This window comes from Artibeus jamaicensis, unplaced genomic scaffold (genome assembly GCF_021234435.1).
Source record: "Artibeus jamaicensis isolate MK-2021 breed Jamaican fruit bat unplaced genomic scaffold, CSHL_Jam_final contig_559, whole genome shotgun sequence".
Classification (NCBI taxonomy): domain Eukaryota; kingdom Metazoa; phylum Chordata; class Mammalia; order Chiroptera; family Phyllostomidae; genus Artibeus; species Artibeus jamaicensis.
The window spans coordinates 7,748,917-7,765,159 of record NW_026521887.1 but is presented as its reverse complement, the minus strand read 5'-3'; positions in this window follow the sequence as shown (position 1 = coordinate 7,765,159).

The following is a 16,243-nucleotide window of genomic DNA, read 5'->3' as shown; positions in this document are numbered from 1 at the left end:
CATCAACATAAAAAGATTCTTCACAGCTAAAGAAAACAGTATTAAGATAAAAAGAGAACCAACTGTTTGGGAAACACATATTTGCCAATGATACCTCAGACAAGGGTTTAATCTCCAAAATATACAAAGAACTTACACGACTCCACTTTAAGAAAATAAGCAATCCAAGTAAAAAATGGGCAAAGGACTTGAACAGACATTTCTCCAAGGAGGACATACAGAAGATCCAGAGACACATGAAAAGATGCTCAATATCGCTAGCTATCAGAGAGATGCAAATTAAAACCACAAGGAGATACCATTTCACACTGGTCAGAATGGCCATCATAAACAAAGCAACAAACAACAAGTGTTGGAGAGGTTGTGGGGAAAAGGGGACCCTAGTTCACTGTTGGGATTGCAGACTGGTACACCCACTATGGAAAACAGTATGGAATTTTCTCAGAAAACTAAAAATGAATATGCCTTTTGACCCAGCAATTCCACTGTTAGGAGTATATCCTAAGAACCCAGAAACACCAATCCAAAAGAACACCAATGTTCATAGCAGCACAATTTACAATAGTCAAGAGCAGGAAGCAACCTAGATGCTCATCAGTAAATGAATGGGTCCAAAAACTATGGTACATTTACACAGCGGAATTCTATGCAGCAGAAAGAAAGAAGGAGCTACTACCCTTTACAACAGCATGGGTGAAACTGGAAAGCATTATGCTAAGTGAAATAAGTCAGGTGGTGAAAGACAAATCCCATATGATCTCACCTTTAACAGGAACCTACACAACAAAACAAACAAGCAAGCAAAATATAACCAAAGACGCTGAAATACAGAACAGGCTGTCAGGGACCAGAGAAAAGAAGGGAGAGAATTTCAGGGGAAAGGGAGAAGGATTTGCAGGAACAAGTACAAAGGACAAATGGACAAAAACTAAGGGGGATGGAAATGGGAGGGAGGTGGAAAGCATTGGGAGTGTGGGCCGGGATAGGAGTATAAGACGGAAAACTGTACTTGAACAATAACTAAATAATTTTTTAAATGAAAAAAATAAAAAAAGAGCTAACCCCTATCCTTCACAAACCATTCTAAAAGTTCAAGAAGATGGAAGACTCCCACATTTTTTTATGAGGCCAGCATCATCCTAATTCCAAAGCCAGGTAAAGATACAACAAAGAAAGAAAACTTCAGGCCAATATCACTGATGAATATAGATGCTAAAATCCTCAATAAAATATTGTCAAACCACATCCAGCAATACATTAAACAGATCATACTCCATGACCAGGTCAGATTCATCCCAGGGATGCAAGAATTGCACAATATTCACAAATCAATAAACATAATAAATCACATAAACAAAAGCAAAGATAAAAATCACACAATCGTATCAATAGATGCAGAAAAAGCATTTGATAAGGTACAGCACCCATGTATTATAAAAACGTTCAGCAAAGTGGAAATATAGGGAGCATTCCTCAACATAATAAAGCCCATATGCGAGACACCTACAGCCAACATCATACTCAATGGGAAAAGCCTAAAGAAATTGTCACTGAGATCAGGAGCAAGACAATGTTGTCCATTTTCAGCACTCCTATTCAACATACTATTGGAAGTCCTAGCCAAAGCATTCAGACAAGAAGAAGAAATGAAAGGTATCCAAATTAGTAAAGAGAAAATAAAACCACCATTTTTTTTTTGCAAATGACAGATAGTGTACATAGAAAATCCTATATACTCCACCGAAAAACTGCTCGAACCTAGTGAATGAATTTGGCAAAACAGCAGTATGCAAAGTCAATATCCAGAAATCAAAGGCATTTTTATATACCAACAATAAAATATCAGAAACAGAAATCAGGAAAAAAATTCCATTTGCTATAGCAACAAGAAAAACAAAATACCTAGGAATAAAACTAACCAAAGAGGTAAAGTCCTGTACTCAGAAAACTACATAACACTGAAGAAGAATCTAAGGAAGACACAAATGGAAACATATACTGTGTTCATGGATCGAAAGAATTAACATAATCAAAATATCCATACTACCCAAAGCAATTTATAGATTCAATGCAATCCCTGTTAAAGTACCAATGGCATACTTCACAGATGTTGAAAAACACTTCAAAAATTTTTATGGAACCATAAATGACCTTGAATAGCTGCAGCAATTTTGAGAAAGAAGAGCAAAGAAGGTGGAACCATAATACCTGATATCAAAATGTATTACAAGGCCACTGTAATCAAAACAGCCTGGTACTTGCATAAGTACAGACACATGGACCAAAGGAACAGAATAGAGAGCCCAGAAATCAAGTGTCTATGGTCAATTAATATTTGACAAAGGTTGCAGCCACATAAAATGAAGCAAAGATAGCCTTTTCAATAAATGGCGTTGGGAGAGCTGGACAACTACATGCAAAAAAAATGAGACTTGACCACCAACTTATACCATACATAAAAATAAATTCAAAGTGGATAAAAGATTTCAATATAAGTCTTGACACCACTAAAGTCCTAGAGGAGAACATAGGCAGGACAATCTCAGATATTACATACAGCAATATATTTCACCGATATGTTCTCTAAAGCAAAGAACATAAAGGAAAGAATAAACAAATAGGATCTCATCAAAATAAAAAGCTTCTGCATGGCTAAAGAAAACAGTATTAAATTTAAAAGATAACCAACTGTATGGGAAAACATATTTGCCAATGACACCTCAGACAAGGGTTTGATCTCCAAAATACATAAAGAACTCATACAACTCCACTCTAAGAAGACAAGCAACCCAATTACAAAATGGGCAAAGGACTTCAACAAACACTTCTCCAAGGACATACAAAGTATCTAGCAACATATGGAAGGATGCTCAGCATCACTAGCCATCAGAGAAATGCAGATTAAAACCACAATGACATACCACTTCACACTGGTCAGAATGACCATCATAAACAAAGCAACAAACAACAAGTTTTGGAGACAGTGTGGAGGAAAGGGAACCCTAGTGCACTGTTGGTGGGATTGCAGACTCTTGCAGCCACTATGGAAAACAGTATGGAATTTCCTCAGAAAATTAAACAGTATGGATCTGCCTTTTGACCCAGCAATTCCACTGCTAGGATTATACCCTAAGAACCCTGAAATGCTAATCCAAAAGAACCTGTGCACCCCAATGTTCATAGCAGTACAATTTACAACAGCCAAGTGCTAGAAGCAACCTAGGTGCCCCTCAGTAAATGCATGGATTCAAAAACTATGGTACATCTAACAATGGAATTCTAGACAGCAGAAAGAAAGAAGGTGTTCCTACACTTTGGGACAGTATGGATGGAACTGGAGAGCATTATGCTAAGTGATATAAGCCAAGCAATGAAAGATAAATGCCATATGATCTCACCATTAACAGGAACCTAATCAACAAAATGAACAATCAAGCAAAGTATAGCCAAAGACTGAAATTAAGAACAGGCTGAGAGTGATCAGAAGGGAGAGGAGAGGGGATAAAAACGGAAAAGGGGGAAGGGCTTACAGGAACAATTATAAGGGACATATGGACAACAACAAGGAGTGGCTGGAAAGGGGTGGAAATGGGGGAGGGAGGTGGGGGGTGCTGGGGTGGTGGGTAGGGGTTGGGGAAAATGGCAGAAAACTGTACTTGAAAGACAATTAAAAATTGAAATAATAAAAAATAAAAAATGTAAATCGGCAAAATACTTGAACAGACACTTCTCTGATAAGGACCTACAGAGGGCCAAGAAACATATGAAAAGGTGTTCAGCATCACTAGTCATCAGAGAGAGACAAATTCAAACCACAATGAGATACCACTTCACTCCAGTGAGAATGGCCATTATCAACAAAGCAATAAACAAGTGTTGGAGAAGATGTGGAGAAAAGGGAACCCTAGCGCACTGTTGGTAGGAAAGCAGACTGGTGCAGCCACTGTGGTAAATTTCCTCAGAAAACTAAAAACAGAACTGCCTTTTGACCCAGCAATTCCACTGCTGGGATTACATCTTAAGAACCCTGATACACCAATCTTAATAACCCATGCACCCCAGTGTTCATAGCAGCACAATTTACAATAGCCAAGTGCTGGAAGCAACCTAAGTGCCCATCAGTAAATGAATGGATCAATAAACTCTGGTACATTTACACAATGGAATACTCTGCAGCAGAAATAAAGGAGTTCTTATCCTTTACAACAGCACGGATGGAACTGGAAAGCATTATGCTAAGCCAAATAAGCCAGGCAGTGAGGGACAAACACCATATGATCTCACCTTTAAGTGGAACCTAATTAACAAAACAAACAATCATGCAAAATATAACCAGAGATATTGAAATTAAGAACAATCTGACAGTAACCAGAGGGGAGGTGGGAAGGGATAATGGGATGGGGCAGGGAGGATTTTCAGGAACAACTATAAAGGACGCATGGACAAAACCAAGGAGGATGGAATCAGCAGAGGGTGTTGGGGATTGTGGAAGGGGGAGTAGTGGGGGGTATATGCCAACAACTGTAATTGAAAAACAATAAAATAAAAAAGAAAAGACTATAAAATAAAAGTGCTGCAAGAAAGAAAGAAAGAACTCCTAACCTTCATGACAGTGTGGATAGAACTGGAAATAAGTCAGACAGTGAAAGACAAATACCATATGGTCTCACTTATAAGTGGAACTTAATCAACATAACAGTAAATGAGTAAAATAGAACCTGAGACTTGAAAATAAAGAACAAATGGACAGTGACCAGAGGGGATAGGGGAGGAGGATAACAGGGGAAAGAAGGGGAAGGGGCAAGGAAAGGAACATGAATAGAGGACTCATGGGCAAGAACAATGGGGGGGATTGACTATGGGAGTGGGAGGGGATTGGGTAGAGGGAACACCTGAAGAAAAAGGTGAGACAACTGTAATTGAAAAACAATAAATAAAAAAGTGCTGCGAAATAAATTCAAAATAGTGACTCATTTACATATTTAGAAACATACAACACAGTTTGTAAAGAAAATTTGGTATCTTTTCACCACATTATCGATACAATAACAATATGTGTAATAAATAACTTCTCATTGACATTACTATTAAGTCTAAATTGAATTTTGTCACTGTCAGTAATGCTTTCAATACTGACATTATTGTTAATGGAGCAAATTCAATAATTTTTTCAAAAGGAAAAAACATTTGCATATCTAGTATACTTAGAGAAGAGAGAAAATTAGAAAAAAAACAGTAGGAGATGCCCTTCCAGAATAGCTTTCCTGTGGGAATCCATGTGATCTGAAACTCTCACTGTTGTATTCATTATTGGGATATATATCTCTTCAGTCACTGTATACTTTTGTTGTTATATTCTTGACTATAAAAGTAACACATATGCACTGCAGCAAATTTAGGAAACATAAAGAATCTGTTTATCTCTGTGACCAACTTTCCTTTCTGTTTTACTCCTAATTTTGCCCTTTGCAACAGTTAAAGAATTCTTTTTGGCCAAATGCTGTTCCATCCCTTAACTAATTAAAATGTATCTAAGTTTTAACCATGAAGTTATACAACCCTTCCCTGAAGGCTTGAGAGATGTCATCAAGGCTTGTCAGAATAACACATTTCTACTCACAACTACCTTAAAAGAGCCAGGCCCCTAAAGCCAACCCAGTGTTTCTCTTTCTCCTTCAGGCTCCAGGTGATACACCAGGCAGAAAGCCACTTAACCATGCACTAAATATATTTCTATATTCAAACCCAGTTTATTTCATTCAGCTTATATTCACCTCAATTTCTATTCACAGGCAAATCTTGATTAAGAAAAGAAACCCAAAGAGTTAAAAAAAATACAATCAGCGGCAAGCTTATAGGCCTGGCTACTCATAAGGGTGGGCCTGTCCAAGTTGGGCCCTTGGAGGGAAGAGGCAGACAGGTAAGCCTCACTGGAAGGGAGGTTGATAGAATAATCCTAAAATTATATTGTTAGGGCAGGGAAGGAAGCTGCATGACATGATGAAAAAGTATGCAACTCTCCATTATTTTGTCTGCCTAGGAATGGCCCAAAATGCCTTCCTGCCCATGTCTGACATCCCCATAATTTAGAACACAGAAATGCAAACCTTTACGAAAAGAAGAGGAAAAAATGGTACAACCTGGCAGATGGCATTTTATAGCTTGTCTCCTGGGGGAGGCTCTTACTCATTGGGTCAGCAACCTGAGTCAGCCATGAAGAAAACATGGCCATCTGAAGTGAACACCAGGTTGACAATAATTGCTCCTCTGGGGCCTCACAAGATTTCAAAATGACTAGGTGTCTACACACCTCTAATGTGGGGAAACAAGAATAGCAGATAAAAAAAATGAATGCTAGAATTTCCCATTAATAGCTCTAGTAATAATTGGCTTCATTTAAAAAATTCTAATAATCTCATACTTAAAGAAAAATTCTAAGTACAATTTTTCCCCTGAAGTATTTGAAAGTCTATTGTTGTCCCTATTGCAACTGTATAGTTTAGGGTATATTTTCTATAAATTAGGAAGTTTTCTTACAAATCCAAAATTATATTAGGAAATTAACATTGGTACATCACTGCTTTGTTTTTTAGGGCAGTTTTAGGTTCACAGAAAAAAGGAAAGAATGTACAGAGTTCTCACATACCTGTCCCCATATATATGCACCGCTTCCCCTACAATCAGCATCACCCACCAGAACAGCACCTTTGTTATTTGTTACAGTTCATAACCCTACGCTGACATATCATTATCACTTTAAGTCCATAGTTTACATTAGGTTTCACTTTTGGTGTTGTGTTGGGAACTGCCCTGCCTGGTTTCAGGAATTGTAACTGCCTTCCATGGTTAAGTGAGTGACCTCCGGGTGCAAGCCATGTGAGACAAAGCTTGTCTCTGGCAGCAAGCGCTACTTCTGCTTCTTCCCCCACCCCCAAAGCATGACTGATGTCCAGAGTGGATACGACTTCTCAGAGAGGGGCAACCTAGGCCAGACAGGACCACTTGGGAGGCCATCATGGAAGGACTCAGGAGGCTTCAACAAAGAAGGAGCGATGGACCCTCATCCCCCAGCTATTGTGACATAGCCTGAGTCCCCAATTCCATCTGGGAGAAGTGCTTCCTGGCTCTAGTCCGCTTAAGCCTAAAAATCTATGATGGGGAAGGTGGTGCAGCCCTGTTCTGGAAAGGGGAGGTATTGGGGTAAATCAGGCCTAAGAAAGAATATGTAAAACTCCTGTGAAACCTGCTTTGTTTAAAATGCTCTCATTTAAATGTTAAAGGTCCAAGCAAGAAGTTTGTTCCTCAAAGTTTTACAGCTCTTTAGCTATCTGACCCTGACTAAGAATAAGCCCTCATAGTTCTTTGAATGCTATTGTTTGATCCTTACCTGTATTCTTGTGCAAATGAACCCAATAAAAGCCCCTTGAGCAGGGGGCTCTTGGCCCTTCCCCTTTGAGGAATCGACCACCTTTCCTCCCCAAGAAGATCATGTCTTGGTAGTGTTTACTTTCATCCGTGGCCTACAGGGGAACTTTGCAGGCAAAGTTACCCCCACAGTGTTGTATAGTCTATGGGTTTTGATGTATGTATTTTAGTTTCACTACCCTAAAAACCTTCAATGCTTTGCCTATTCACCCTTCCTCTCCAACCCCCAGATACAAGTGATTTTTTTTACTATTTCCATTATTTTGCACTTTCTGAAACTGTCATATGGTTAAAATCATACAATATGTAGCCATTTCATGTTGGTTTATTTCGCTTATGCATCTAAGTGAAATCATATTTTATATGATTTCATGTCTTTTTATAACTTGATGGCTCATTTCTTTTGAGCACTGAATAATATTCCCTTGTCTGAATGTTCCGCAGTTTACTTATCCATTCACCTACTGAAGAATATCTTGGTTATTTTCAAGTTTAGGAAATTATAAATAAAACTACTATAAACATCTGTGCACAGGTGTTTGTATAGATGTAAGTTTTCAATTTACCAGGGAATATCATTGATAGATCATATGGCAAGAGTATGTTTAGTTTTATAAGAAACCGTCAAGCTGTCCTCCAAAGTGACTGTACCATTTTGTATTTCCACCAGCAGCAAATCAGAGTTCCTGTTGCTCCACACCCTTGCCGGTATTTGGTATTGTCAGTGTTCTGGAATTTGGCCATCTTAAATAGATAGTGTTATATTTTCATATGCTTAGTTGCTATCTGTATGTCTTCTTTGGTGAAGTGTCTGTTATGGTCTTTGGCTTATTTCTTAGTCCAGCTGTGTATTTTCTTATAATTAAGTTTTAAGTGTTCTTTATATATTGTAAGTGATAGCCATTTATTGACATTTGAAGTGCATTTTCCTACTTAGAATGTATTATTTAATATCTGAAACATGAAAAATCTGTGACACATAATTTGTGAAGCAAAATATTAAAATCACTCTAAACTCACAACTTAAGATCTAGAGCATTGCCAAGAAGCATGATTCTTCAACATATGGTCTTCCTTCCTTCCGTTACTACTCTGTGTCCCATGCAGCTGCCCTTGCCAACACTTAACTCAGAGGTAATCTACCCTGAATTGTGGATTTATTTCTACATTGAAAGTAATTTAATAATATAGAATGACTATAATATATTATTTAATTTCATTTTCCTTAAAAGTTTATAAAAAGGTGACATACTAAAAGTGGTCTACTACAAACTGCTTTTTTCACTTTATATATATATTTTGAGATTCACTAAAATTTCTCAGTGTAAATCTATTTCATTCATTTTCTCTGCTGTGTACTATTTTACTGCATAAAATTACAAAAGTTTATCATTTTGTCTACCAATAACCATTTAAGTTGACTTCATTTTTTGATATTGTGAACAATGCTATTAAAAAGATTTGTATACATATCTCCTGACACACGGGCAAGAGTTTCTCTAGAGTGTGTTCTAAAAATGGAATTGTGATTACATGGGTTATGAGAATATTTAACTTTATGTATGTAAAAATTCAATTACACAGTATGTAACTGAATTCCAAAGCAATTGTAGCCATTTACACTTTTTTATACCAGTAGTGTATAAAAATCACCCATTATTCCACACTCTCACAATCATATACTAATAATTTTTTTTGTTTTTTTCTAATCCAGTTATATAAAATTACCACCTTATTATCATAATTGTCATTTTCTGATTATTCATAAAAGTAAACTTTTCATAAGTTTTTTTGACATTCGTATTTGCTTTCTTACATAATGTATATTCATGTGTGTTGCCAATTTTTCTACTGAGCTGACATTTTGTTATTGGTTTGTAGTTCATATGCTGATTTTCTATAATGTAAATATTTTCTAGTTCAAGATTGAAATTTTATTGTGTTTATAGTGTCTTAGTGAACTGAAGTTCTTAATTTTAATTTTGTTAAATTTATCAATCTTTTCTTCTATTTTAGTAATTTTTTTAAAGTATTTATTTTTAGAGAGAGAGGGAAGGAAACATCAGTGCGAGGTTGCCTCTCATTCACACCTTACCACGTGTGGGGGACCTGGCCTGCAACCCAGGCATGTTCCTTGACTGGGAATCAAACTGGCAGCCCTTTGGTTCACAGACCCATGCTTACTCCACTGACCTATACCAGCCAGGGCTATGTTAGTGTCTTTTGTATCACATTTAAGAACTTCCTCATTGCCCCATGTAATAAAAAGGTTTTTTTATATTTTCCTCCAAACATTTTTATATTTAGGTATTCAATTTTGTGAAAGATTTAAAGTAGTAGATCTCCAATCTGAGTTTTATTTAAATAACCAAATATCCAACAGAATTTATTAATAGTCAAATTCTTCCCTACCTACCCAGAATGCTTTTACTATTATAAAGAAATTTGCGTAGGGACATGGCTTTTTTCTAGGCAACTTGTGTCAACCACAAGTACATGACACTGATTACCATGGCTTTACAGAAAGTGTTCAAATTTGGTAGAGTAAGCTTCTTTATCTTATTCCTTTTTAAAGATATTTAAAATATTCTTGCATTTATGCACTTGAATCTGAATTTTAGAATCAGCTTGTCAACTTCCTCAATAAATTCCTCTGGGATTTCTACTGGATTTATACCTCCATTGATATTTTTATGATATTGAGTTTTTGATCCATGAAGGTGAATTATCTCTTTACTTTGATCTTCTCTGATATCTTCTAATATGGTTGAATAATTTTGTCCATACAGTTCACATATGTTAAATATATGCTGATGATGAACTTAACATTTTTGTAGCTTTAAAAATGGTGTCTATATTTTGTTTGTTTTTTAATTAAACTTTTAATTTGGAGATAATTGCAGATTCCCATGCAGTTGGAAGAAATAATACAGAGAAATATTGTATACTTTTCATTTAGTTTCCTGTAATGCTAACATCATGCATGACTATGGCACAGTTACTCAACCAAAAAAGTGATATTAAAAATCCATACACCCTATTTGGATTTTGCCAGTTTTGTATGCAGGTGTGTGTGGAGTGGGTGATATCTGCATATTTACTTTAATGCAATTTTATCACATATATAGATCCATGTTACCACCACCATATTGAAGATACAGAACAATTCTATCACAAGAATCCCTCATGCTCTTGTTTATAATCACATCAGTCTCCCCTTCTTTCCATTCTCCAAACACTCCCTAACCTCTGATAACAACTAATTTCCTCTCTGTCTCTAAAATGTGAGGTCAAGAATGTTATCTGCGTAGAATCACACAGTATGTAACTTTTAGGGACTGATCTTCTGACTCATCATAATTTGTTTGAGAGCCATCCAAGTTGTTGTATATGTCAACAGTTTCTTCCTTTTTATTGATAGGTAGTGTTCCATCATATGAATGGATGTACACATGTTGAATCATTCACCCATTGAAGAACACGGTAATTGTTTCCAGTCTGCGGCTATTATGAATTAAACTGTTATAAACATTCATGTGCATGTTTATGTGTGAATGGAAGTTTTTATTTCTCTGGGGTAAAAGCTCAAGAATATAGTTGTTCGATTGTATTGTAAGCCATGTTTGGTTTTATAAGAAATAGCCGAATTATTTTCTATAGTGTGCCTATAACATTTTATATTGCATTTGTGAGATTAACCTAACTTGGTTATGCTGTTACCATATATATAGATATCTAAAAATATGTGATATGTAACACATATGTTATATATCGTATGTGTTTTACATGTGTGGTATATAACATGCCCTTGTTTTATATAATATGCAATATATAACATACCAGTATTTTATATGTATGAAATATATAACTATATATATCTCTATGTGTGTGTATACATATGTAATTTATCATTTTGCATAGCCTTTGTTTTTTTTAAACATTACCCTTCATTTTCTTAAATATTTTATAAATTAGTATTTTATATTCTGTATCTGATGAAGCAATATCTGAAATGTTGGAACATTAATTTAATTTTTATTGTTTCTGTTGAATTTTATTTATGGTGATTTATTTCCTTGTGTGTTTGATGATTTTTTATTATGAATTCAAATTTGGTTGACCTTAATCTGTGTTAATCTAGTCTTCCATTGAGAATCATTTGGGTTATTTCCAGTCTTTTACTGCTACTAGAAATTATCAGACCTTCTATAAAAAGTAATTTACAAAAGAACATAGACATTTGATTTTTTAAATTCTATTACATTTATTGGAGTGACATTGGTTAATGAAGTTACATAACTTTCAAGTGTATAATTCTGTAATACGTCATCTGTATATTGCATTGAATGTTTATCATCCAAAGTCAAGTTTCCTTCTGTCACCATATATATGTGACCCTCTTTACCCTTTTCTACCTGCCCCTGCCCCCATCCCCCCTGGCAACCACCATGTTGTTCTCTGTTTCTATGAATTTTCTTGTTCTGTTTGTTCATTTGTTGCTTTCTAGAAGTTGAATTTTTTGTTTGGACTTCCCTTACCAACATATGCATAATTTAGACATGTGACATCCCTCTATGTAACCTACTATAGATTTTGTCAGGAAGAATAGAGAACGTGTTTATTGAAAGTGTTTCTTTAATGTACTAATACATTTTGGTTTCATTAGGTGACAATGACTGAAGTTAGTGGCAGACAGACAAAACTGGCATAAAACATGTAATTTATAGATAGAAAGCAACCCAGCCTCTGATCACCTTAAGGGAACATAATTCTTTTTTTGCTGATTTTAAAAAGAACAAATCTTGGAATTTTCTTATAATCTAACAATTACTGACTTCTGCTTCCATGAGTTCTTTTTAATCAAATAAAGCTTTTGAATATATGAGTCAGCCTTAGGTCAAGTGGCATATTTTTATATTCACCATTTGTTAGTGAACTGGATCTTTTAAAGCTAGTCAATAAATCACTCTGTCACTTGAAAAGTGAGCAAGAAAAAGATAATGTGAGTGGTGAGAGAAATCATACAATGTCAGATATATTCACTGTAATTCATTCATAAAACAGAAGAGAACTTATTTCAATATTTGAAGCACAGTTCTAATATAACCTTTCTTTTCTTTTGGTCAAGGAACTCAGAGAACCAATTTCAGCTCCACTGTCTCTAAATATAGAAAATTAATTAAACTGGGGAATATGATACTTAAAATATTGTAGCATTTTATTTAGCTGCTGCAGTCACAGTTTTCACATATTCACTCTGTTTCTAATATAAAAAATGAGTAATAAAGCTATATTGTCATTCTCTTTTACCCAGGGCAGGGTCACCTTCCTCTCTCCATTCTGCTTTCCAACAGATTCCATCAGAGCAGCAAATTAGCTCATGGAAAAGCACAGGCCCCAGAGTCAGGCAGAACAGTATCTCAGCCCTTTCTTTGATACTTATTGGTTAAATGACATTGGGTAACTTATTTAACTTCTGAAACTTACTTGTGCCACTATTAAAACTTGGACTATTATACCTACCCTCCAAGGTCATGGGGAGAATTCAAATGAGTGGCACTTTACTAAAACTTTGCTGTACATTAGGGAAGCTTTTAGAAATCCAGATACTCAAGTCTCACTCTAGACCAGTAATTTTCAACCTTTTTCATCTCATGGCACACATAAACTAGTTTCTAAAATTCTTCAGGACACCAAAAAAAATTTTTTTGCCAGTCTGACCAAAAAGATAGGTATAATTTTGATTCATTCACACTGGATTACTATTGTTGTGTTGGCTGTTGTCATTTTTTAAAGATTTCATTTATTTTCAGAGAGAGGGGAGGGGAAGGAGAAAGAGAGGGAGATAAACATTAATGTGAGAGAGAAACATTTGGCTGCCTCTCACACACCCTCAGCTAGGGATCTGGCCTGCAACCCAAGCATGTGCCCTAACAGGGAATTGAACCAGTGACCTTTTGATTCACAGGGCAGCTCTCTAGTCACTGAGCTACACCAGCCAGGGCATTTATCTTTATTTGACAATCTAAAGGAAAAGAAGTCAGTGCCCCCGACTAAATAGTCAGGTATTGCATGCATTGAAAATTCTTGTGGCACAAGTGTTGAAAATGCTGTCCTAGACCAATAAAATCAGAATTTCTGGAAGAGTACAAAGGCATCAGTATTCTTTGTTAAGTTCTCCAGGTGATTCCATTGTACAGCAAAGTTTAAGAGCCCTATGCACTAGTACATATAAATATCTATTACACCTATCTCTCAGCAGACTTTCAGTCAGTGGCAGCTAAAACTACTATTTTTGCTTTACAATGCTCAAATACCTTCTTGTCTGCCCTTTTTTTCTACTCTCTTACCTGAGGTGTCTCCAGACTGTTAAACTGAGTAAAATTTGACCTTGGAGCCTCCTTGCCCATTGAGATTCTTCTTTCCTTTCTTATCTCCCCATCTACCCTCTTGATAAAAATAGAAATCTAATATCCCCCAAATTAAAATTACCAGGAGAGAGTCCCCACCAGCCAAGATGGGGGCTATAGGTATAAAAAGCTTCACTTCCTTATACAACCAAAAGAAGGATAACAACCAATTTTAAAACAAAAAACAACCAGAACTGTCAGAAAATCAAACTGCATGGAAGTCTGACAACCAAGAAGTCAGTTGGGGGCTGGCTGACCAGACAGTACCACATTCGTATGTGGACAAGCTGGTAAGAACAGTTGGGGAGAGAGACACACTGCAAAATCTGGAGTTTCAGTGCTGCAGGAAACTAAAGATTCAAAACCCCTGGCTATAAAACTCTGTGAGGGTTGTGGTGGCGAGAGAAACCTCCCAGTCTCACAGGAGAGTCCATTGGAGAGGCCCACAGGGCCTAGGACGTACACAAACCTACCCACCTGCAAATCAGCACCCCAAAGGGCACAATCTACTTATGACAAGTGGGGGAAGTTACAGAAAGTGGGGCAAGAGCCTACCAAGAAGCACTGTTCCTTCTCCGACCCCTCCCCCATAGCACTACAACGCAGCAAAAAAGGGTTGCCCTGCTATGGCAAACAACTAGAATAGGAACCAAACACAGAAATGGAGATCACCTGGAGGGTTCAGTGGGGGAAGGTACAAGGAATAAGAAGCATAACTGGTAGGTACACTGACAGGGGGAGGTTAAGAATAGTACAGAAAATGGAGAAGCCAAAAAACTTGTATGTATAACCCATGGATATGGACATAACAGTAGGGGGAATGCTGGAGAGTGGGGGGTTGTAGGGAGGAGGGGGATAAAGGAGATTAAAAAATGGGACAAGTGTAATAGCATAATCAATACATAAAATATTTTATATAAATCAATGTAAATATACTTTTGATATAAAATATACTTTAAAATACAAGGAGATGGTAGAAAATTACTCTTTTTAAGTAGAATTTCATATTAAATGGATTCAAAGAGAATGACATGCTGAAGAATAAGGGTCATCCTGTTATGTTTCAATAATAAACTTTGTTACTACTTATTGTACCAGAATAGCAATGGAATTAAAAATTATGATTCACCATTTCCAACTCTGTTTAGTGACACAATATGGCTGTTTTGGTTACTTTTTCACATAATTACATATTTTTAAATTTATTTTAATTGTTGTTCAAGTATAGTTTCCTGTCTTTTACATAATTACATATTCTTATTCCAATTTTTTTGCCCAATTGAATAAAAATTGTCCTGGTTTATTTCAGCTCACAATTGTCATGGATGCTGTGGTGCATGGGCAAACAAACACTATAAGCATCTGAGTTAAGGAGCATCCATCATCAGGGTTCCCAGACTGGTTTGTTTGCTTTTCACTGAAACAAAAATATGAGTTAATTAATATTAGATGATAAGTAATGACTCTGTCCCTAGGTAAGTATTGCTTCGGAAAAATAAGTGCTAGTATAGCTTCATGCATAAGCCACCTCATTTTTACATTGACATGCACAATGTGCTTGTCAACCATTCTTAGTAGATTTCTCACGCAAAAATGAATAATTTTCTGCAAGACTTGTTAAATCAAGGTTAGGAATAAAAACTGACAGATGAAATCAGAATCACCCAAGTAAATTTTGAACTGAACAAAGTGAAATTTCAGTCCTCTTTAAAGTCTCTAAGTTATTCCATCAGTTTATAGCACAGATCAATACAACTAATTGACAAAAATATTTTATTATTTTTAGCTATTTCTCAATTTATGAAAATAAGGTTTTGAGGAAAGGTGTACAGCCCTATTAAGTTTTCATCATTTTATGCTTGATGTGCAATGACTTCAAAGACTGGTCTACATTCAAATCAACCATTTCTGAATTCCCATTCACATGTCAACTCCCTGCAATAAGTGGGTATAATAAGAAACTTAAGCTATATTCATAACCCATAAACACAGACTACAGGTAATGGTCAGAGGGAATGGGGGCAGGGGCTGGGTGGAGGTGAGCAAAGTGGTAGGAAATGGGGACATCTGTAAGTGTCAACAATAAAAATAAAGTTTAAGAAAAACTGAAATTTAACCCAATGTCTGAAGTATTTTGTTTTGATATCCTCCTCTAAACTTTATTAGTGAGGGAGGGATTTTCACCCCAAAATTACAGGCAAACACACAACACTCATCTCTGGACAGATGTGATTGACAGCAGTTTATTAGTCACATATACTCACAGCCCAGAAATAAAAAGCACACAGTGCCATATAGGGCCACATAGGGATTGTTCTCTGGAATAGAGTGAACAACCAGAGGCTGAGGGAGGCAGGCTTTGTAGTATCAAGGGGTGAGATAATCCCTGGTTCCTGGGGAACAATGCA